At 44.1% G+C, this 25,342-nt stretch overlaps 1 protein-coding gene across 1 annotated transcript in view; it reads right to left on the bottom strand.

The window, feature by feature from the left end:
- Positions 1 to 24,590, bottom strand: part of LOC116704602 (leucine-rich repeat and fibronectin type III domain-containing protein 1-like protein) — a 202,054-nt gene extending 177,464 nt beyond the window's left edge. The window contains exons 1-3 of the mRNA XM_032540194.1: positions 24,568 to 24,590; positions 22,381 to 22,384; positions 6,139 to 6,340 (exon numbers count right to left, since the gene is read on the bottom strand). The gene's annotated coding sequence lies outside the window, so the exon portion shown is untranslated. The remainder of the gene's footprint in view (positions 1 to 6,138; positions 6,341 to 22,380; positions 22,385 to 24,567) is intronic.
- Between the last annotated feature and the right edge of the window lie 752 nt (positions 24,591 to 25,342).

Here is a 25,342-nt window from a genome sequence, read left to right as displayed (position 1 = left end):
AGTAATGGAAATGTGTCCACACCAACACTTTGTACTGTAAGAATATACATAGTGGCGGGCGCCCGGATGGTTCAGTTGGCAGAGAGGGCGCCCACATGTAGAGGTTTACTTCTCGACGCAGTAGACCTGGGTTCGACTCCGACCTACGGCCCTTTGCTGCATGTCATTCCCTTTCCTTTCTTCAGCTGTCTTGTCAAAATAAGGCCCTAAAATGGCCCAACAATCATTTAAAAAAAAGAATATATATATTGGTGACTATTGTATTAATTTTTTTTTTTTATGGTTTAAGCCTCGGCAGCTTCTTGCCTTGTTGAACATTGTCATTGAACTTGTGCCTCTGACGCTGAATGACCACAGATGGAGACTGCAAGAGGCTGGTCTGCTCCCCGGCTATTGTCTGATCAATAAAGTTATAAAGCGCTGCAGACAGAGGGGGGTAGGGGGGGGGGTCCCAGTGAAGCCCAGCAGCCTGCCAGCAGCCGGCCGCCATGTCCTCGCTCCCTGGCTGAGTCCTGCGCTGCTGTCAGGGTGCTAATGTGTATGCTGACCTCCAGCTCATACCGAGAGCAACACACACACACACACACACACACACCTTTTATTATAAAAGTGTTTTCAAAGCCCAACGACAGCAGCATAACATCTACATCTACAGGTATATTTATGGCCTTTGGCAGACACTCCATTACAGTGTCCCGGGAACTAAAAGTCCATTTTCCTCAGTCCTGTCTGTGTTTACAGAACATCTGAACAACTCAACTTCAGACCGACGTTGGATTAAAAAGGAAAAGCCTTCTTTAAGATGCTATGTTAGCATCCGAATGAAACAAATCACACCACCAGTCCACCGGACTACACCCAAAGAGCAGGGGAAACGGAATATTGAAAACGTTCCTTTATATTAATATTGCAAGGTAGCCACCCTTTCTTTTATAAAATTGCATGTAAAACTGTGCAATGCAGTTTCATGAACGGGTCCTTATGACGTTGTATAAAATCTTATGCACAACAATTTCATATCCTAAGTAATTAGAGCGACCACTGGCTGGTCACAGTCAAATTTAGCTGGCAAAAGGTGAGTGTGAACTGGGACTTCTGCTAACCAAAGATGATGGTCAAAGGCTTACCACCATGGATTTTCAACTTGAAACCTATTTTGCTATTTCTTGTGACTGATGGGAACAACAATCTTTTACATTACACCAGTATTAAGCGAGATCGCTGCAGTCCTCCGAGGCAAAACAAGCTACAATGCAAGTTAGTAGGGTGATTGTCCAGCTTTTATTTCCCTTCAGAAGAGTTCTGTTTTTGCGGCTGACAGACTCATATTAATATTCTAAATGTCTGACAAAATTATGGAAAGGATCCCTTCAGAGTTAGACCTTTAAAACCTCTTTGAGACCTTTCTGTTTAACCAGAAACAGCTGAAGTTGCTAGCGCTAAACCCAACAGACTCCAATTTTAAAAAACAATACTTTTAGCGTGTATAAAGCCAACATATTTCCACATTTAAATCTGTATATTAAGTTTTTTTTTTCCACCAAAACTAGAGTTGTGATGGTTAGAAAATTGGAAAGACGACCCAAAACAGCTTTTCATTGTTTTATGTTGTTGCCGTCAACTCTGAATAAAGTGTATTTTACAATGCTAAAACTACTGTTTATTAACATGGAGTCTGGTGGGTTTAGCGGACGTGATTTTTCTGATGTTTTTATGTTTGAATAAGAAAAGAAAGGTTTTCTTTAACAGAAAGGTTGCCCTCCTTAGAAATTCTTTCCATAATGTTGTCAGACAGAATATTAATCTGAGCCTGTTACGGCAACACCAGCACTTTAGTGAAGGTAAATACGAGCTGCACAACTGTCCTATCAACTCACATTGCAGCTTGTTTCTCCGCTGCCGACTGCAGCGATCTCTCTTAATACTGCATTAATGTCAAAGATTGTTGTTCGCATCAGTCACTCAGACACAAAAAGATAGGAACATAGGGTCCAGGTTAAAAAAAAGATAAGCAACAAAAAAACAAAAAGTCCCCCTTTAAATTTAGAAACCGAAACGTCTAGTTTTGATGAGATTAGAGAAAAGATTGTGGTTTGGGTTAAAACACTGGCCCCCTTAAGTAGTACTCAGAGGACATGAACACCCTGGGTGAAAGTCTTGGGTTTTCCTCTCAACTTCTCTTAGGATACAAACTCCCCCTGCCGGCTTGATAGTCCTGTGTCACCTGGTCACTTTAACACTTTAACACTGGACTCAACACTGACACTTTAATAATAATTTATTGGTCTTTTCTTTGTTTATTTGTTCTTATTGTTGTTATTATTATTATTATTGTTATTTTGCTGTCTTTATACTGTCTTTTTATCTATTTTTTATTTCTTTTCTCTTGCTAAAACTGCTGCTGGAATTTTCAATTTCCTCGCGGGAGTCATCCCAAAAGTAAGAATAAAGAGAAGTCTAAGTCTAAGTCTAAGTTTTACGTTAGAGAGCAGCAGTCAGTGTCAGGCATACAGCAATAACTGCGTGCAACACAAAGGAATTACGGTGCATTCCTTTCCGTAGCTATATGTACAAATGGTTCGTGAGAACAGCCTGAACGGTGTAGCCTGAGACAAAAACAGAAAACCACGTCAAACAGGGACTCCCGAATGTAAACGATGCTTGGGTTTAATTCATATTTGTTTTAAATCTGGGTGGAAATATGTGGACATACCGTTTTCTTTGACATCTTACAGATACACGTTGAATGTTGACGGTATGTTTCATATTTTTCATGTCAGTTTTGTTTGTAGGAATGACTAATTTGAAGATGTGGAATTCACGGATAACTATTCTGCGCAAAGTTGTTGACAACAAGTTTACCCCTGAAACCTTCGCGGCTCGGTACAGGCTTAGAAACACGGTGGGTCTGCAGTTTGTGTTCCCAGATAACGAGAGACTCTGCAGTCCGTAGCTCACTAATCCACTGAGGTGCACTGGCATACGTGTGGATAATGGCTCTGTAGTTATACTAAAAAAGCTTGTCATTGCACCATTAATCGTCACACGCACATGATGACTAAGGGCAAACTTCCTGCCCAGCAGCTCCGCGGGAAAACACTCCGACATGGCAGCTTCGCCGCTAATGATCACTATTTATAAGACCGTTCCATACTCTCGCTGCAGATCTCAATGAGAAATAAAAAAACAACAGGGAGGGAAAGCTCTTCAGAATTCAGGCAGCACTTTCCTTGTTCACTCTGCTCAACAAACTTTAACTTCACAAACTTGAAAAAATGTGATCTAAGCAAACCAGAGTTGAATATTCATCCCCGACGGATTGTCTAGGATCTCCGCACTGCTGTCCATTCATTAGAGTAAAACAAACACACAAACACACACACACACAAACACGAGTCACCTTTCCCTCTCGTTGTTGGTCTGACTCGCGTACCAGCCTTCACTCTCATTATTGGTGCTCTCATCCTGCGCCTGGACTTGTTATTCTCCTTGTGACCATTAGGCCTGTTCATCTCATTACAGTAATTCGGATTCAAGGCCCACACCTGCCATTACTGCAAGCACTCGCTCTCATTAGGAAACTCCTGTCACAGCCACAGTGAAAGCAGCAGCGGCAAATTAGTTTGGATTGAAAAATCTTAAATGAGACAGAGAGGCAGCAGGAGAAGATGTGACTCTGTGTGTGTGTGTGTGTGTGTGTGTGTGTGTGTGTGTGTGTTTTGTGAGAAAAAGAAGGAGAGAGTAAAGTGTGCTGGTGCAAGCAAGTTTGTTGCGTCTCAGGATATTATTTCTGTGTGTGTTAATGTGTGTGTTATGAGATCTATGGCTACCTAATGGACCTATTTTGTAGTCGGAGCGGCTTTAAATGATTTAGTCGGAGCAAGAAACTAATGTGGCTATTAAGGCTGCATTAGCTTAAGTTACTGTCACACACACACACAGAAGCGCACGCACACTTTAATTGTGAGTTGTTGCAAATGTCCATCCATCCATCCATTTATCCACTTATCCGGTATTGGGTCGCGGGGGCAGCAGTTTCAGTAGGGGACCCCAAACTTCCTTTTCCCGAGCCACATCAAGCAGCTCCGAAAGGGGGATCCCGAGGTGTTCCCACCTAGTCCTGGGTCTTCCCCGAGGCCTCCTCCCAGCTGGACGTCCCTCCACCTAGTCCTGGGTCCTCCCCGAGGCCTCCTCCCAGCTGGACGTGCCTGGACCACCTCCCTAGGGACCCCCCAGGAGGCCTCCTTACAGATGCCCAAACCACCTCAACTGGCTCTTTTCAACGTGAAGGAGCAGCGGCTCTACTCCGAGCTCCCCACTAATGACTGTGATTCTCACCCCATCTCTAAGGGAGCGCCCCCCCCCCCCCCCCCCCCCCCCGAGGAAACCCATTTCGGCAGCTTGTACCCTGGATCTCGTTCTTAGGGTCATGAATGCTGCAAATGTTTCCTCTTCTATTATGAGTTTGTGTGAAAGCCGGCAGTGCAGTCACCCTCGGGCTGCTGAAGCCCATCCAGTCTTGCTGTAGATGTCCTGGTGTATACTAGGGCTGCACAATATGTTGTTTCATCGTCTATATCGCCATGTGTGCATGCGCGGCAGTCACTTCGCAGCTTTTACCTTAAAAAGGCAAAATTTAAGAAGATATGTAAAATTGCCCATAAACCTCAGAGGGTTAAGCCAGGTTGCCATGTGGGCAGTGTGTGTATGTGACGTAATGTTAGTCCGACTGGGTTTGTATGTAGAAAAGTATTGTAAGGCATTTGTACCAACTAACAAAGTCTGTGTCTGATATAACGTCATTTACACTGATTTAAGAGTTTGTGGACACACACAGTTTGTAGCATGCACAGCCAACCACCAATCAGAATAGACAGGAAGACAACACAAGGGTTAAACACATTATAAAGATATGATTTATCTCACAAGAGAGCAGTACAGTCAAACTGGCACTAACGCTCGTTTTGGGGATGATTTTCTTTTCTCCCCCCCCCCCCCCACCCCCACCCTGCAGCCAAGGCCGACTGGAGTTGATCATGTTTGACATCAAGGTGAGAAACACAGCGGGATTGTCTGCTACGTTTCCATTGATTTTTTTTTTTGTTATGGGTAAAATGTTCCACAAGTCAACTGTAGCTCACAGATCTGTCGAGTGAAAATGGAAGAGTAAGAAACACAACGCTGTACATCACTGCATGGCTTCAGATCTCAGATTGGACAGTATCTTTGTCTCTGTATTTCCAAGTTATAATGAGTCTCTGCTGGAGAGAAATACAAGAGAAAAGTCATTTACACAATAAATGACCCAAGTGCTTGAGGTACGGAGAAATCAATCAAAGCACACTGCAAACACTGAACTCATTACTTTCTAAAATACAACACAGTGAACTATGTAAATATAAGAGTAATCCATCATACCTGCTCCAGCCAAGTGGGGAGAGGACATTTAACAACAGCAATGTCTCGGTGTCAAACCCCACAACCGCCATTACGCTGAGTTACTCTTTATTAATCCCTGGGAGGGAATTTGTCATCTTCAACTGAGTCAAGTTTCTAGAAAAGTTCCAAACTCAAAGACCAAACCTTTTTATTCCTTTCAGCCAAAACAGATTCCAAATATCTGAAGCTGAAACAGACCTGAAGACCATGGAAACCTTACAACGACTAGACGCCCAGGCACAAGGACTTTGTCCTCTCATGAATTAGTAACTATTAAACTACGGAGTAATTACAGAAGACACATACTGATATCTAGACTATACAATAACACGCATGCACCGGCAACAAGTTCATGGTGGACGGGAAGACAACACAGGGCTCCAGACTATCGGGGGGGTGCGGTGTGCAATCACAGAAGGCTTGCATCATGCTTCCGCTCAGACAGTTTTCATTTTACTTTGAATTCCTCATGAGGGAGACATAAACTATCCTCTATAGGTTTAAAACCACTGGGTAACCATGGATTGGTTCAGACACCCCTAAGTAAGCTCAGCCAATCAAAGCAGGAAGAAGAAGACGTATCAAGGCCATTGTCCTTGATCCGACGTTTAATATTTGGATTAATATAAGATAAATCAATTATAATTAACACATGAAAGTTAAAGCAAAATAGATAATCATACAAGCACAGCAGCCTACCTCTCTTAGAGGGAGGGGGGGGGGCTGTCCTCTTCTCACAGGGCAAGGATCAGTGCTGGCGCTCATCCGGGTTCACGTGCACGTACACGTGGTGCGCATGTCCACGTAGGTTTGACCGAAGGGACCCGGGTGACGTGCGTTACAAGTCCTCCAAGTTTGTCATTGGCTCAGCCAGCTGTCCGCCACAGTGTGCCAAGATTCCCTGCACAGAAAGAGCAAGAGGAAAAGGATAAGTGGTGAGAAGAGGGGAAACTAAAGAAGAGAGGAGGAGAAACGCAGGGACGAGGCAGACGAGTGGACAGATGCAGCGAGAGGACGGCAGAGCAGCCTAAAGGCAACTTGGCTGGTGAAGTGACATGTTCCTTCAATCAGCAAAAAAAAAAAAAAAAAAAAAACGTCCATCACTTGGAAAAGAAGAGAGGACAGGGACATACTGAGATGAGAGGAGTGCAGAAAGATAAAAAATACAGAGAGAAGGTCAGACAGAAGGAGGAAAGAAAGCATCATGGGTAAAAAAAAGCACCATTCCTGCCCATGGATTAGCAATGACAGCATAGACATAGATGCAGGGGATATGTTTGTGTATACGTGAATTAGGAGGAAGATTTGTCTCCTTCAAAGACATATAGACAACTCACTCCCCTGACACAACTCACTGTGGAGATGAAAGCTGTGTGTGTGTCTTCCTTTAGCGGCGCCAGTGCACGGAGCTCGGAGCTTTCTTGGCCACCTGGAGTCCGGCGGACCCTCCGTGCCGTGCCGTCCACGCTCCTGTTCGGGTTCCAAGTGATTTGGCCGAGCTCTGCAGAGTGCACTGACGCCATGGAGGGAAGCCACACAGCATTCATCTAAACACACTGCCCACACGGCCATGACACAGAGCTGGATTTAAATCAGCAAGCTCTCTCTTTAAATCTAATTAACTTTAGCTTTTACCGTTCATAAATAATTGTACATAATAAGCAACTTAAACTCAAGTATTCATTTATAAATTGCAGTAAGAACAGTGGTAGCGCATGCCATACCTTATTTTGTACATACTTGCAAATACTAATAGAGAACGCAGTGCCAAACCATACGGTAAAATATTCATTTTAAAGCATAAAAGTTTAACTGGTAAAATCTGTCTGTGTAGACAGCAACAAGCAAAAAAAGGGATTTATGTTGTTAGCTACAGCTAGAACTTGACGAAAACTGTCAGTCCTGCAGTCTTTTTTAAATACTTGATTAATCAAAGTTTCTGGCAGTAAGTGGAAGCGTACCGTGGAATACCAGAGGTAAAAATATCACATGAGTGCAGCTAGTTAGTTAGCTCTCTGCTCTGCACATTTGTTTTTGGAAATCATCAGCACAGATGGAAGACATCTGTCGCCCATCACAGCGCTCTGATTACAATTTCTGTTCGGAAATTAGAAAAGAATAAATTTTTTAGGAAGAACAGATTTGAATATTTCTTACTGTGAGACACATAAAACAATGTGATTAAATAAGGAGATATTTAATCTGTGAGAGAAAAGGAGAAAGGCATCGAACAAACGGACAAATTTTCCAAGAGACACAAGCCCACATTAAATAATACAACGTAGTGGATGGTAGACATAAGGAGCAAGCAGAGCCCAGCGGGACACCTTTGGGAGTTAGAGAATAACAGACAGACGGGGTCAACTTCCTCTCTTCCTCTTTTTCTCTCAGGGCCGTGACACACCAAGCCGATAATCGGCCGTCGGACAGCCTGGCGGTCGGAAGGCGGGCACTTCTTTTTTTTTTCACAATTTGTAAAACAGCCGCCAGCAAATTTACCCATAAGCTGTCTGGGGAACTTAAAGAGTGCCTACATGGAGTGGTTGAGAGGATGAAGGTTTTAGATCTGAGGGTTGACCGGACAGTTTCCGACAGTTTTACGGACAATCTTCGACTCCTTCCTGAGATCGCCAGAAGACCCGAGGCTACGCACTCTGCCCGGCCGGGCGGAAGTGCTCGCAGGCGGCGTCGAGATCGTAAACAAAGGCGGGGGAAGCGCGGAGGACTAAGAGCTAAGCTAAAGCTAACACCACACCGGCTCTCTTTACCCAGCATTTTCCTTGCCAATGTACGGTCGCTGATGAACAAAATGGAGGAGATCCGACTCAGCATTACACACAGTAAGAGACTTTTGAACTGTAATGTCATAATCTTCACGGAAACATGGTTAAACAGCGGAATACCGGACAATGCTTTCGAGCTAGCGGGACTTCACACATTCCGGGCGGATAGAACACTAGATGGCTCGGCAAGACCAGAGGTGGTGGTCTGTGCATTTACATTAACAAAGCTTGGTGCACAAACTCTGCTATGTTGGGAGACATTGTTCAGTAACCTTGAGTTTCTCATGGTTAAATGTAGACCGTTCTATCTACCACGGGAGTTCACTTGTACGATTATCACTGCAGCCTATATTCCCCGGACGCTGACGCCAAGTTTGCTATGAAAGAACTTCACGCAGCCATTAGTAAACAACAGACCGTTCACCCGGAAGCTGCGTTTATTGTCGCTGGTGATTTTAATCATTCAAACTTGAAGTCAGTGCTACCAAAATTTCACCAGCATGTTTCTTGTCACACCAGAGGAAACAAAACTTTAGACCATGTTACACAAACATGGCTGGAGCCTACGTCGCGACACCCCTCCCCCACCTGGGACAGTCAGATCACCTTTTTTTGTTCCTCACCCCCAAATATGCACCTCTCATCAACCGCGTGAAGCCATCAGTGAAGACCATCAAGGTGTGGCCTGCAGGAGCAGATTCATCACTTCAGGAAAGGTTTTACACACAGACGGAGTACGTTTGCTACTCAAGCCACCAGTGGCCTCACACGGACTTTGACTGCTACACCTCCTCTGTACTGGATTATATTAACACCACCATAGACACTGTTACAACCCAGAAGCAGATCACCACATACCCAAATCAGAAGCCATGGATGAACAGGAAAGTGCGACTCCTATTGAACACGCAATACTGCCTTCAGATCAGGAGACGCACAGGCTATAGCACATCCAGGGCAAAATCTGAAAAGGGGCATCAAAGAGGCCAAGCACTGCTACAAGATGAAGATAGAGGGACACTTCTCCAACGCTGATCCTCGACGCATGTGGCAGGGCATTCAGGCCATCAGTGACTATAAACCCACTCACTCCACCCCCGTAGCCACTGATGTCAACTCCTGAACGAGTTAATGACTTTATGCTCGCTTTGAAAGAGACAACAGAGAAACTGCCACCAAGCTCAAACCCTCAGCTGACCACCCCCCCATCACACTCTCCCTCCAGATGTCTGCAAGGCACTGAGCAGGATCAGCACGCACAAGGCTGCGGACCGGATAACATCCCTGGACGGTACTCAGGGCATGTGCGGAGCAGCTCGCTGGAGTTTTTACAGACATCTTCAACTGTCTCTTGCCCAAGCTGCTGTACAACATGCTTTAAATGCACGTCCATTGTGCCAGTGCCAAAACACTCCAGCCGAAGTGCCTTAACGACTACCGCCCTGTAGCACTCACACCCATCGTAATGAAGTGCTTTGAGCGGCTGGTCCTGGCACACCTAAAGGACTCGTACCATCAACATTGGACTCACACCAGTTCGCCTACCGTAGCAATAGGAGCACAGAGGATGCGGTTTCCATGGCACTGCACTCTGTGCTCACACATCTGGACAATAAGAACACTTATGCACGAATACTGTTGTTGACTTCAGCTCAGCATTCAACACTGTCATCCGGCTAAGTTAATAGCCAAACTTGGAGACCTGGGCATCAACACCTCCACGTGCAATTGGATTTTGGACTTTCTTACCAACAGACCCAGAATGTTCGATCAGGCTCCAACTGCTCCACGTCCATCACACTCAACACTGGTGTACCACAGGGCTGTGTGCTGAGCCGTTTCTCTACTCCTCTTCACCTCCGACTGCAAGCCTGTGTACGAATCTAATTCCATCATCAAGTTGCGGACGACACTACGGTGATTGGTCTCATCAGCAACAACGATGAGACTGCCTACAGGGAAGAGATCCAGCACCTGGCCACATGGTGCACTGAAAATAACCAGCTCCTCAACACCCCCAAAACCAAGGAGCTCATCGTGGACTTCAGAAAGGAGCCAAGAGGCACGCACGACACCATCCACATCGATGGAATGGCTGTTGAGCGTGTCTCCAGTTTCAAGTTTCTGGGGATCCACATCTCGGCGGACATGTCCTGGTCAACCAACACCTCCTGCCTGGTCAAGAAGGCTCACCAGCGCCTCTTCTTCTGAGGACACTGAGGAAGAATCAGCTTTCCTCAACTATCCTGGTGAACTTCTATCGCTGTGCAATAGAAAGCATCCTGACAAACTGTGCAACAGTGTGGTATGGGAGCTGTCTGTTGCAGAGCGCAAGGCACTGCAGCGGGTGGTGAAAAACCGCCAGCGCATCACCGGGACTCCACTGCCCGCCATCGAGCACATCCAGAGGAAACGCTGTCTGCATCGAGCTCGCAGCATCCTGAAGGACTCCTCTCACCCAGCCCACAGACGTTTTCTCTCTGCCCTCCGGCAGGCGTTTCAGGGTCATCGGACCAGGACCAGCAGACTAAAGAACAGTTTTTTCCCCAGAGCTGTCTCTTTATTGAACTCTAATCCTCATTGATCCCACTCCCTCATATACTGACAGACTCTCCTCTCCCTCCTCACACCTGCCTCATTTTGTTATCTGCAATATTATAATGTTCATCTGCACTGCGACTGTTACTATAGTAACGACTGTTACATCTGCATCTTTGCACTACTTACCTTTTTGCACTACTTACATTTCATTTGCACTGCTGACTGTTTATTTATATACAGTACCAATTTTACATTACATCCGCACTACCGTACTTTAACTGTAATATGCAATTACTTTCCACCGCACTTTAATTCGGATAGTTTCTGCCCAAATTTTACCTTATTTCATTAGTATATTATGCTGTTTGCACATATCTGTAAAAAATTTGCAATTATAGTAATATCCACCAAATTCCTAGCTGTAAATCTTGCTCACAATACCTGTTATCTATATTTTGTATTCATAGGACAAACCCATCTGTAAAACTCTGTTTATAATAGTATTCTTTTCTATATTTATTCATTACATATCCATGTCTTGCACTTACGGAACCATTGTATATCCTGCACTTACTGCTATTGCACTTCTGGTTAGACCCAAACTGCATTTCGTTGCCTTGTACCTGTACATGTGTAATGACAATAAAGTTGAATCTAATCTAATCTAATCTAACCAGTGAACCGTCTCGTAACATCTCAGACCGGTCTGAGGAAGCGCAGAGGGGGATTGATATCATCAGGCAGATTTCTCACTTAACGTGTTTTCAGAGGGGCGGCCTCCAGCTCACCCCGTAAGAGAGGTCATGCGCCCCATGTGGGCTGAGTCCTGCAGCGGCCTGGGCTCGAATCCGACCTGCGGCCCCTTTGCTGCGTATCATCCCCCCCTCATCTCTCTCCTCCTTACATGTCTATCCACTCTCACTATAATAAAAATTTAAAAGCCCCCAAAAAATAATCTTATTTTTTGTTTTTTTCATATACACATTTTGGTGAGTAAAATATAATATGAGACCGTATTCTGAACAAGCCGCCATGACAGTCTGGCTTTGAATTTCCAGAGAAACCAGACCCACGTGACACATCCGTCCAATCAGCTGCAGGTTTTTTCACTTTTGGGTGACAATACATATTAGCGCCGCCTGCTGTTATGGAGACGTGTTCCGAGGCTCGTTTTTGACTAACTGAGACTGATCAGTCCAACTGTCTTTTCTGCCGATGGTCTGGTTGGTGTGTCAGGGGCGTAAGTTACAACATAACATAACAAACGAAATTAACATTTATCAAATTAATGATCTCTACGATTGCTCAATTTTTAAATGGATCCCTTGACCACTCTTTTAACCCCTAACAATCCCTTTCACAGTTATCCCACTCGCAAAGCAGCCCAGGTTCGCCCACCTCCCAAACAGGTTCTAAAGTAAGATACGGGATTCTTTCCCTCACAGCCGACTGAAACTTTCTCCTTTACAATTCAAAAACATGTGTGTCAGGTGAAAAAGCAAACATCCCAGTGTTTGTGGTACGACAGGGACATTAAACCTTTTCCCAGGGTATCACACAGACAGGATGAGTGCACAGGCACAGAGGATGTGGACATGGAGGGGAGGAAAATCAGGGTCCTCAGGGTCCCAGTTCTCCTAGGAGAAATCCACAAAGGAACCAGCGTCCACCAAGTGAACTATATTGTGATTGTCATGAAGACAGAAAGTGATCAGAAGCAAAAAAGAAAGACGACGGCCGCTGTGGCAGAGGGTCAAAACAAGAAGAGCAGCAGGCGATGACTAAATACTGCTTCCTTTCTCTCTGTCACAAACAGTACGCTTCGCTTTCATCATCCCCGCTGAGTCTCGACGTTCAGACTCCCAACTGAGATATATGGGAGATGAGTTTGGCCCACTTCCTAAACAGTGTTGCCACAGTTATAAAAAGACCAATTGAGACTGCAATGGAAAAGACTAACTAGGTGACTGCAGGAAATTGTCTGGGTTTCTAAGCACATTTTCTGGTTGGGAACTGTCAGCAATTTTGTCATAAAAGAAAAAAGAAAATGCTGGCAGCCCTTCTCCTGCGTCCCCGACTCAAATCAGCCCAGCTTGGCAACTCTACACAGGGCTCCTCCACACTCTGCTTTGTCCCATGTCCACCTCTTTAGTCGTCCCCCAGCACTCTGTTGTCATTAAAGGAAAAAACCCACTCTGGAACTCCAATAAAAAACGGTTTCTCTGTTTCCTGTGGGTACCTGCCAAAAGCAGCAAACTCGCTGTCACATTCTGATGTTTCCCTGCAGCTACGACTGAGTGTGAAAGCAAGAAAAAAGAAGGCTTCAGTTATATATCTAGAACTTCAGCAGGAAGTGTCATATTTTGGTGTCATCTGTGATTTGTTACAGTGGACTTTATTTTCTTCCACATGGTGCTTTTAAATGTTCTAATGCATTTCTTGGCCTCATGTCAACGCATTCTCATGAACGCGTTTGTATGATATCATATGGATAGTCATGCACACCAATTTTTTTATTATTTCGATGGGAAGTGCACTACCTGGCTTATGAGCGTTGTGTTTTATGAACCTGCCCATCCGCTCCAACCTCCTCTCTACGGCGTTCAGATCATTCTTATACAGCATCCATCAATGTGGTGCATACAGCAAAAAACAAGTGGAATACATACAAATTATGGGGCCTGACTTATTGTTGCTAAATGTAAACGGTTCATGAGAACAGCCTGCTCATGTAGCAGCTTCAACTGTCTCACAATAGGCCTCACCATGATAAAATGTAATGTGTGAAGATATAAGAAAAACATCATTTTCTGTCACGAGTGACAGACATGTGTCTTTGATGGGGTAAACTCATATCACATAAAATACATATGAGATCATAAAAAGATACATATAGGAACAACATAGATTAGATATTGACAAACGTGCAATAAGAAGCCTGAATGGTGCTGTTGGATATGTATGTATGTTTGTAGGTATGGCTGTCGAGTGTGGTGATGGCCATGAGGATGAAGGATTACTAGAAATGTTTTTTCCTCGCAAATGGGACTCTGTAGCTTCGACTCAATGGCAGCAACTGAAGGGATTGGTGAAGGGGACGGTTGGGATCCTGTGTGGTTATAGTGGGGGTCGCTTTTGGCTCCAAACTCCGCTTAAAACCCAAAGCGTGGCAATGTAATTGTCGTCTAAATGTAATATGGCAGCGAGGTTTGTCCCCCAGCAAAAATTCTGTGATGTTACAGAACCTCTAATGCAACAGCCTGAATCTGGAGTTTTACCAAAACACCTCCCAAAAGCTGCTTCTGGCTGCTGTCCAGTGTTCGGATCTTGGTAGGAAGCAACACATTATCAAATGCTAAGGATGGGAAGTGTCTTGTGTGAACCAGCAGTCTATTCTGCTCCAACAGTGTTAAGTGTAAGAGGTGTTGAGCATGCCGTGTTTGGTTCAGACCATTTCAGAACAACAATGAAATGATCCGAACTTACTGTTGCACAAGTCCTTTCAATTTATAGTGTTTAATTCTAACAAAAGTTGTCTCAGGAAGTTTTACTGATAGAGTAAGTCCACACCACACTATAGTTTACAGAGCCTAGTCTTAATCAATGGGAATCCATTTCCAGGATAATTGACAGGTGTGACACCTGGCACAATGTCCCCCCCCACCTCCACTCTGTATATTGCTCAGAGTTAGGTATCTTTTTTTTTCAAGACAAATGATATGATAAAATGATATTTTTAAAACTATGCCGTTCCTCAGGGGCACTTTAAAGTGCTCATATTACGCACATTTTCAGGTTCACCCTGTGTGTTGAGCTCTCGGTTTTAGCTACAGAGTGGGACATCTCACTTCTGTTCCATCTTTGTTGGGAGTTGCACATGCGTGCTAAGTACTGCTACCTTGTCAGCTGCAGAGTAGCTTTTTCCCTTTGTAAACCTATAACATGCACAATAAAGATATATGGCACAATGAAAGGGAAAAATCCAAAAAGCACAATATAGAGCTCTTAAAAAAACAAAAAAAAGAGGACAAAACATGGACCTCGAAGAACGGTTTATTGCTGAGGCCACAAGGTTAAATTTAAATGCTTTATTAATGTAATACGTAATGTAATATGTGTAATTGAATGTAATAATAACTTATTTCTACAGTAAATTGCTGGTAAATGACAACACAACCACTAGATGGGAAAAGGGTATTTTACAATGACTTTGAATGCATCACAAGGCTTAGGCTACCAGTTTCAAGCGATCTGTTGGTTTTTCCGACAACGCCAGTTGCAGACGGTTGGATGTCCCGGTGTCGGACTCCTCTACAGTAATACACAGTCACACTTTACACCGTAAAGCATGTTATCCGTGTTAAAGCCTGCTACTAGCTAATGGTCGGCTAATGCTACTTTACCTGCTGTCAAGTGTAGTGTAAACTAGCACCACACGCAGCCAGGATTCTGCTGCCTGTAACGTCTGTTTCGGAGCATCAAGTGGCACCAAACTGAGGCCCCAAAATCAGCGTTGCTATTCTGTCCGTACAATCTGGCCATTAAGGTACTGGTGCTGTATTAGCACCGTGTCTCAGTACCCGGTGTGATGGGATTAAACAAGACATTTTCAGTCTAATCTGGCAACATGTTCGAATAAAGAAGCAAAGGTAGACCATTCAGGGATTTTCACACCTTCTCACTATTCCTTTTCTGAATCTGAGAACACAGATCTAACTTGGCAACTTAACACAGTGCTGATACGTCCTTTCTTCGCCCAATAACGCTCTTCTGTATTTATGAGAAACTGTGACTTTCCACTCCCACTGTTTGTTTGTGTCTTTCTCTTATCTGTATGTCTTTCAGTGCAAACTGATATTTAACCTGGCAACTCTGCACCACAATAAAAAAGTAGAACTTGTTCAGCTCCAAATTACGACGTTTTCTGTTCCTGATTACCCTTTCCTCCGCCCCCCCCCTCAAAAATCTGATGGAAAATATCTTGGAGGTCAAACTTACAATGATACAACCTGGCAACTCCACATTGTGTGAGTAGTTCCCCTCATCCAGTCATTACAGGAAATAACCACTTTCTGCAGCTGATAGTATTTGAAGAGCAAAACACAGAATGCAATTTTTACTTCAACTTGCAGAACCTGCTTGGGCCTGGCAACCGTAACTCTACGCCTTGTTGAAGATAAAATACCTGCTTCAGTTTCCTCTTAGCTCCACCCGACTGCTACAGTGTTAGTGAAACCTTCCCTCCGCCATCATGCATCAGTAACCTCCTTTTAGGGACATCCTCAATACCCAGAGTGCCGTACTTTAGACATCAACCTGGCAGCCCTCCTCAAATCTGGAATAGAAGTCTTTCCTGCTTCCCCCCCCAAGCCAAAACACAGTCACATACAGTATGTCCAGTTTTGATGAGTTCTCTCCTGTACAAAACATATAGTCACAAGTAATAATACAAGTGTAAACAAGTTACAATAATCCAACCTGGCAACTCAAAACTGTGTCAAAAGCCCAAAACCATTTCGATCAAATTTAAAAGTCCCATTGCATGATGATTTTATATAGACCTTAGTGGTCCCCTATTACTGTATCTGAAGTCTCTTTTATATAGACCTTAGTGGTCCCTAATACTGTATCTGAAGTCTCATTTATATAGACCTTAGTGGTCCCCTAATACTGTATCTGAAGTCTCATTTATATAGACCTTAGTGGTCCCTAATACTGTATCTGAAGTCTCTTTTATATAGACCTTAGTGGTCCCCTAATACTGTATCTGAAGTCACTTTTATATAGACCTTAGAGGTCCCTAATACTGTATCTGAAGTCTCTTTGCCTGAATTCAGCCTTGGTACAGGATTCCAGCCACTAGAGCCAGTCCCACAATGAGCTTTCCTTATGATGTGCCATTTCTGCGTCTGTAGCTATTTAGGGGAGGGGGGAAATCTTGCTCCTTATGACATCATAAGGGGCAAGATTCTAGATCGGCCCATCTGAACTTTCATTTCCTCAAAGGCAGAGCAGGATACCCAGGGCTCGGTTTACACCTTTCACCATTTCCAGTCACTGAGGGACCATAGACAGGCTGGGGGAACTCATATTAATGTTAAAAAAGGCCCCAGCGTCAAAACAGTGCGCATTCATAACAATACACCTCCATTAGAGTTACTGGTGCCCCCCAAGGACTACTACTATTAGTAATTTAAAGATGTGGTAGCACTGGATCTGGACGAGAAGGACAACTCTTTGAAAGGTGTGTCACGATTCGGCCTTCGTGGATCTGAGTGTGGGGATTTCTGTTTCATAATGCATATTGTTACAGCCCTATCTATACATTAGGTATCACGGATACAGGAAATACACAAAACAGATCTTGAGCTGAAGTTAATTTTATTTGAAATTCATTGTAATTATCACAATTAGTGTTGCAGTTGATTTAACATGCGGCAGAAAACCGAAGCCCTCGGCGTAAACTCTCACAGAGCCCCCATGGGACCCTGACCTGCTGCACCACACAATCACTGTGGGAGCGGGCCTGTGTTCCCATATTTCCTTTTTCTTAAATGTGTATCATATTGTATGAACATAACCCTAAAAAATATTGTGGGAGGATAGTGCTTAAATTGAAGGGAAATGTAGGAACACAAGACAACACATTCCCACTCCCGTCTCATGAAATACGGACGCCAGGTTGCCTTTAGGTCGCTGTTATTGACGCTAAAAGTCTCCTTTAGAGTCAATAACACGCTTTACCTAAACACACTGGGTCAGACTATTGGCGTCACTTTTGACGGGCTTGGTTGGGACTGATGGCGTCCCTTTTGACGCAGTTAGGTTAAGGAAAGGTTGGGTTTAGGAAAAGGTCGTGGGTGGGATTATGGTTCCATAACACACGGGAATAACGGGCCAGGTAAAGAAGAAAGTAATGGGACAATAATGGGACGGTTAAGGACACACGTGGGACACGAACCCAGCTCACCTGGGTCAAAAGTCCTGTGCTTGACCCATCCACCCCCTGACCAACCTCCCTATGTGGAATATCCCCATTACATTCTCCTCTCTAAACCCCGTCTAGAAGACAAAGACACCGAAGGGTGCTTTTTTTCGTTGCATCAGACGTGGACAGCCACTGTCCAAACGTCTGTATTTAATGCGTTCAGAGTCAGAACAGGTTGGAAGATAGGGTCGTTTGAACATAGGGCCTAATTTTAAGAACAATTTTAGAAATGCGGGAACAAAGGGCTGTGGGAACAAAGGGCCTAATTTTCAGTAAAAAAAATAATTTTTGGGGACAATGGGATGGTGCAAAATTTAGATGTCAACTCTTGGGAGATCGCTAACCTCTGAATTATACGGCGTCACTTGACTGGCACTGAAGTACTGATGTAGCTGTGTGGATGATGATGTCATGTGATCTGCACAGGGATGCACAGGTGACACGATACCGTCCTCTGGGAGGACTTCTGGCTGGCTGTCATCTGGGAGAAGGGATGATGGTTTGACTTTGTAGTTTTTATGCAGCACGTTTCTACTTATCCATGACTTTACGTTGCGCAGTGGCTGCCTTTTTGCCGTTTCAAGAAGCCGTTTTGCTTCTTTGAGTTCTTTTGTGAAGTTGTGCTGCTCCATCTCCATCTCGTTGATCATTTGGATTAAGGCGCTGTGTTCATCGTTGCTTTGCGCTGCTCTCTTAAAATTCAAATCATAATGTTGCAGGGCCCTGGATGAATTGTCGAGGCACTTTTTGTAACTGCTGATAATTTTGTCTTTATCGGAAACCATTTTTCCAAGGCCAGCCTCAGCGCATCCATCCATCTGCACTTGGATGTCATCGTCGATGTACTGGCTTTGGACATCCATGATTTTCTTGGGAGGAGAGACATAATCCATGAATGCCTGCAGATCAGCCTTGAACCGCATCAAATAGGTGCCCATGGTTCTGTTTTTCTCTCTCTCCTTACTCAGGTCTGGACCACAGGCCTTCAGTTGGTGTTTCAGAGATGTGATGGTTTCTCCCAGGTCGATGTTGTCTCGTTTGGCCTTGTTCAGCTCATGTTTAGTTTCTTTGAGCTCAGACTGGGTCGTTTTCAAATCGTTCTCAACTTCTTTGAGTGTACCTTTCAATTGGTTTAATTTAACAAGTAGAGCCGCGTAGTTGTCGTTTTCTTTAGCCCCATCTTGTTTGAATTGTTTGTTGTCCTTCACTAAATTAGACATCTCATGATTTCTTTTTTCAATCACCTTTTGTTTGTCTTTGACCTCATTCTCTGATACCGAAACCTTTCCGGTAAGACCTTCCTTTTTCTTCAGGCTATTAATGCCCTCCTTCATCTTTCCAATAATCATGCCCAGTTCTTTGCGCCTAATTAATTCCTCTATTTGTGCATCATCCTTTATCTTATTTTCTCTGGCAATGAGATTGTCTCTTTCTTGTTGCTGTTTTCTCACGTTCTCCGCTGGCTTTTTGTCCCCCGTCTCCACTCGGGGCAGTGTAACTAAAAGTTCTTCCAACTCAGCCACCAGTTTTTTTTTCTGCTCCTCAGCGATCAGTAGCTGGTCTGCTTGATGTTGGCGCCTGGCCTTCTCCACCGTCAGGCTCTTGTCATGGTCTGCTTGCATTCTCGATAGAGCAGACTCATAATTCTCTTTCAGAACTTCAGCAGTTTTCCTGGCGTTTGCCTCAATGTCAAATTTCTGCTGTCGGAGTTCTGACTCAGTTTCCTTTTTATTTGCTCTCAATTCGTCAAACAAGTCCAGCAACTCAGCCTGATCAACCATAAGATTATTCATTTCACCTTGGCTTATCTGGAGTTGGGTTTTCTGCTCTTTAACCTTCTCTTTAACCTTCTCTTTGTGAGTTTCCACCTCTTTCTCGAGAGACGTGACTTTGGACTGCAAAGAGCCTAATTGCACAGGGTTAGACCGAGCTATTTTATTACAGCTCAACTCCTGTTTCCTCATTTTGAACATAAGCTCCTGTATCTTAAACTGGAGAAATTTGATGTTTTTGTTCTGTGGCGCCATTGTTTCCACGCTCGATAATTAAACTCTCCCTTTATATGCCGTAGTGGGCTGGAAAAGTCTGAAAAGTCACTAAGTTGGCAACACTGACATCAACTGAGCCTCCATGTCTCCAAAATAACCCTGTGCTCTTTACTCCCTTTAAAAAGAGAAACCAAAGAGGAAAATTTTAAATGCAAAATATCCGACATCTGCCCCACAGCCTCCCCTCCCCGGGGCTTCCCCCCACTCCTCCCCCCTGGCAACGTGTGCCTGCATTGAGCTGAACACTTCAAACTGAAACCTGACATATGCATGCAACGGGATTTTTTCCACTTTCCCCGCCTCTAAATCCACCACCCCCTTGCTTAAAACCCCCCAAAGGAAAAACTTGCCCGTTTGTAAAATCCTGCTACCTGGCAACGAGCGGGTACGGTTGCGGTGAGTAATCTGGGAGAAAACCCCTTACCCCCTCCACCCCCCGCTACCCCCCCCTCTCCTTCGTTCACCCCAGCTTTGTTTCCCGCGGACGCCTCTTTACCAATGCACAACCAAACTGTTGTGTAGGACTTTACAAACATGTAAAAAATGTGTGGGGGATTTTTTTTTTAAAAGTAGTTGGTGGGGGGAAATCCCCACCCTTTCCCCCCAACCTTCTCACTCCCCCCCCGCAAAGGCGGATCTTGTCAAATGCCTTGGGACGAACATGGTGTCACTTTTTGAGCTCGGGGTCGGGCTTTTTTAATGCATGGGGCCGTGGGTCTAAAGGGGTACTGAATTTGTATGGGTCGGGATGGGGGGCCCCCATTAACGTGGGGGGGCGGGGTTCCCCCCCAAGGGAAATTTTTGAGCATCTGCTTTTTTTCGCATTTTGACCCTTTTGCACCTTTTACGGGAAATCCCCTTAATTGCTGCGAAAAAAAAAAAACAAATGACATTTCAAAAAAATTAAAAAATAATTGAAAAGTAATTCGGGCAGAATTTTTAGGGGATATGGAAACCGGAGTTCCTTTAGTGAGATACGGGATCCCTATTTTAGTAAACCCCAAATGGTGGGGCAAAAGAAAGACGCCTGGTGCCCGTATCACTTTTATTCCAGATGCTTTCAATTTAGACAATTCCATTCCGTGAAGTGAACTCCTTGTTCCCAAACCCCGCAAAAATTTCCTTCTCGTCCAGCCCTTTCAGGCACTTTTTGACGCTTTTTTGGGACGTATTTGAATGACTGCCACACAAGAAGGGACAGTCAGGTTGGGAAAAAAGAGGGTGTGGGGGGGGGTTTAAAATTACGTTCAGTAACATGGCAAGCCCTGGGTCTCCTGGGTAAAAGCCCTGTGTTGTTTTGACCCTCCACCCCCCCAAAACCCTGCCTCCTTCAGATTTCGTCTTTCAAAATATCACTACCCAAAAACAATAATAAAAAAATAATAAAATATAAAAAAAAATTTTTTTATTTGTAATGCACTTTAAATTCAAGGAAAAACCTCAAAGTGCTACGGGTTTAATATAAAAGCAAGAAAAAAACATCAGTTTAAAATACATTAAAGTCAACCCAAAAGTTTTGCAAGGTTAAAAAATTGGTTCTGCTAAAAAAAAATGGTTTTTGTCCTTTTTCAGGGCCATAGTTTTTTGGGGCCCTCAGATGGTCGGGGTTGCGACTTGTTTGGGTGAGTAGGAACGGTTTGGGGGTTTTTTGGTGGAGGGACGTGGGTAGTGAAGGGGGGAGGGATTTTTCAGGTGGGGGGGGGGGGGTTATTTCCATAGAGCCCGGGGGGTGAGAATTGGGCCTTTATTTAAATTTAGAAGAAACGGGAAGCCCGTGGAGTGGTGGAGAATGGGTGTGATGTGGGGTATTTTTGTGTTTCCTTGTCTCTCTCAAGACTACTCGTTTACGGCGCCGCGGTCGGTGTCTCCGCACGATGGTTCAAACTGAAGGGGGTTTTTGCGTGGAAACTGACCCCGAAAGCCGGACCCCAAGCGTCAGTGGACGGACATGTCTCCCATTACTTTGGGGCATGTTGGTTTTTTCTTGACCAACAGGAACTACCGTTTTTCACTCCGATGTCACCTAATTTTAACTATCAAACAATGGGGGGGATTAGGGTTTGGGTAAAAGGCTTTATATGGGTAAAAAAGGAGTCCTTCCCCGTCCTTAGACAAAAGAAGCAAATAAAAGAACAGTAAGAAAAGAGTAGGAAAAGGAAAAATAGAGGAGGGAGGCACTTGTGTTGATGAGCGGGCCCAAGCATTGAAAATAGGAACCTGCATGTTTTTTGGGGGTGTGGGTGTTCAAAAGTAAAGACTTTTGTCAAGGGCGTCCCGCTAACTGTCTCTTAAAAATTTTCCCCGTACAAAAACAAACCCAAAACCCCCACACCCCCACACACACCACCACACAAAACCCACACACAACCCACCCCCACCAAAAACCAACACACACACACACACACACTTTTCCGTATGCCGAAAAAGAGATTACAGTTTTTTTTTTTTAAAAAAAGAGGATGGAAAAAAAAGTTAGGTTTTGGAAAAATATATTTTTTCTGTCTCTAAATTAATTTTATGTAGGTGTGGTGGGGGTGGTGTGTCCCGGTACTTTTTGACCAACACCCATTGTCTTTACAACCTCCCTTATATCAAAACCCAAAAATAACCCCTTTTGTGGAAGGAATAACATTATTTTGGGGCAATAAGATGTGTTTGAGTGTGTTTGGGGGCTGTTGTTTTTGTTGGGTGTGTGTGGTGTTGGGGGTTTGTGTTTTTGTGTGTGTGTGTAAGTGAGTTTCGACCCCCATCACACAAAGACCCTTCATCCTTTAGCTTTTCCTGGCTCTCTATCTGTCACCAACAATTCCGTGCCGTGGGACCATGGAACCCAAATTTGAGCCCCCTCGTCAGAAGGGCCCCCACATTTGTGTGTGTGTGTGTGTTGTGGTGGTGTGTGTTTCCCGTTTTTACTCACCCCGGAAAAGTAAACCGCTGAACATTTAGAAAAACATGTGCTCTTTCAGAAGGAAAGGGTGAACTGAAGGGGGTGAAGGGGAGGAAAAGGGGAATAAAGGACTAGTTCCTTTCTTCCTCAAAAGGGAAGTTAATAAGGGAAATTAGAGTTAAACCCATAGACTTATATTAATGGAAGGGCATGTGTAAAGGGGGCGATTTTTGATTGAAAAACATTCGTGTACTCGGGGGAAATTTAAAAGGAGCACACACGCACCCTCAGCAAAAAACCCGAAAATTTGGAAAGGCCCGGGAAAAAAAAACGCAATCAGTTCACAAAAAAGGTGCTTTGGGGAAAGGGAACTCTGCACTGCGGGGGAGGCAGACGGCCTCAATAAGTTGGACAATCCCCAGTTGAACTACATTTTTTTTTCAACAGAGTCTGCATGGACTTGAATGTTTGTAGTTTTAGGGCAAGTTCTGCGGAAAATGTATCTCAAAGTCTGCTCAAAATGATCAATGCTACTTCACCAGTGGACCATTATATACCTAAAATAGAAGTATTGTAACCCTTGTGTTGTCCTCCGGGGTCAAACATATTAACACTGTTTTTGTTTTTTTTTAAACCCTTTTTTCGACATTTGACATTTTCAACGCAATCATTTTTTTACTTCACTACCGCCACCTTACTACCACTAGTTTTACGCTACTTTTTGGAATTCATGGTCAATAATCCTCATTTGTTTATAATCATACCTAATATTTGAGTTAATAAAGTAGAAATTATTTTGACTAATAGTTAAGATCAGAGGAACGTAAATGTTGAGTGGATGCTGATTTGAAACCATTTCAATTTTCACCCGAAATTCAATGAAAGTAATAGTGTTGCATGGAATCCATCCTTTTTTGTGGTGATTCGGTTATGAAGAATATTTCTGATATAGACATTTTTAAAAGGGGTCAAAATCGACCAGAGGACAACGTGAACATACGATAAACGATAGAATCTGAGCGGCAGCTGCTGGTTGAGAGACGGCGCTCCGGGACGCCGGCTACCAGCGGCAGTTGTTTAGCCGCCAATAGGTGACTGCGAGTCGGCTCCAGGCACCGCCAGATGACGGTCCTTTAAGGGGCCGTGGATGGTGATGGAGTTTAGCCAGAAAAAGTGAGCATCATGTGGTGATGACAGTTAAGTTTAGGCACCAAAACGACTGGTTAAGTTCAGGAAAAAGATTGTGGTTTGGAATGGCTACAAGCATTTCCTGGGTGAACATGTAAAAGTGAACTCCTCTCCCCGGATTAGGAGCGCTGTGTGTTTTATCTTGACACCGTGTTGTGCTATGTCATGTTGAGATTATTTTGTCATTGGATATTGAAGTACATAGATGAGTGTTTGGGCAGGCGCCCGGATAGCTCAGTTGGTAGAGTGGCCGCCCACATACAGAGGTTAACTCCAGGGTTTGACTCCGACCCCCCCCCTTCATGTCTTTAGCTTTCCTGTCAAATAAAGGCCTAAAAATGCCCATTGAAATGAAGTGTTTTGGCATGGCTGGGTAAGTGGCACTATTTCCATGGTGGTATTGAAATGGGATTTAATTCTTGCGCATGATCAAACCCCCCTTCTCCTTTTTTCACAAATCACACCCTGAGCTCACTTACTTAAGTCAGTAAGCACAGGTTATTGGTTTTAGTTTCCAAAACCCAAAACCTGGCAACCTCGACAGGAATATCAGATGCTGTACAGACACTGCGGTTGGCTTATAACCTCATATGTTTTTTTTTTTTTTAAGAATATTAATAATCTAAGCATTTCTACTTGAACTGAGTCCCGATTCCACACTGAATTTACCTCTCCACACACACACACACACACACACACACACACACATCCCACACACACACAGCCGATAAGCTGCAGCCGCCCCCTTTTGAAGCCCAACTGGATTTTGTGGCAGAGCGAAAAATCCCATTATCAGAGAGGAGGGAAAGAGAGAGGAAATAAAATCCTTCCCCGGTATGCGCTACTCTTTTCAACAATCTGAGGAGAAGACACCAAGTGTCAATCTCAACACATCACGTATTCATGCCTTTTACACTATCTATAGTATGTTAACCTGCTGCTCAGACTCAGACTCAGACACACACACACACACACCCCACACACAACACACACACACACACACACACACACACACACACACACACACACACACAGACATCACTGTATTCTGCTCATCAAGGACACTTTAACAGAACAAACAGATCAGACTCAAACTCTTTAGTCCCTTCCGCAGAAGTACTGCAACCCAGAAACATACCGTATCCACAGTAGGACAATGTCCGAAGATGGACTGTTGGACATTAGACAGACTTCACCCTGCAAGTTCCCCAGTACAAAGTCTATTTTTATTTTACTTTACCTACTTTTATTCAAGTTTTTCTTGTCACTATTTCCGATTATTTTGTCAATTTGTTTCTGCACGTTTTTACGTTTTAGTGTGTGTGTGTGTGTGTGTGTGTGTACATCCTACAAGCTTTTTTTGAAATTGTGGAGACCAGGGTTTGTGTCCCCATCTTGTCCCACTGAAACATACTTCTTGTAACCCCCACCCAAGATCCTTCCCTAAACCTAACGGTCCCATTCTTGT

This window comes from Etheostoma spectabile, chromosome 16 (assembly GCF_008692095.1).
Source record: "Etheostoma spectabile isolate EspeVRDwgs_2016 chromosome 16, UIUC_Espe_1.0, whole genome shotgun sequence".
NCBI classification, from domain to species: Eukaryota; Metazoa; Chordata; class Actinopteri; order Perciformes; family Percidae; genus Etheostoma; species Etheostoma spectabile.
This window is presented reverse-complemented; position numbering and strand designations above follow the sequence as displayed.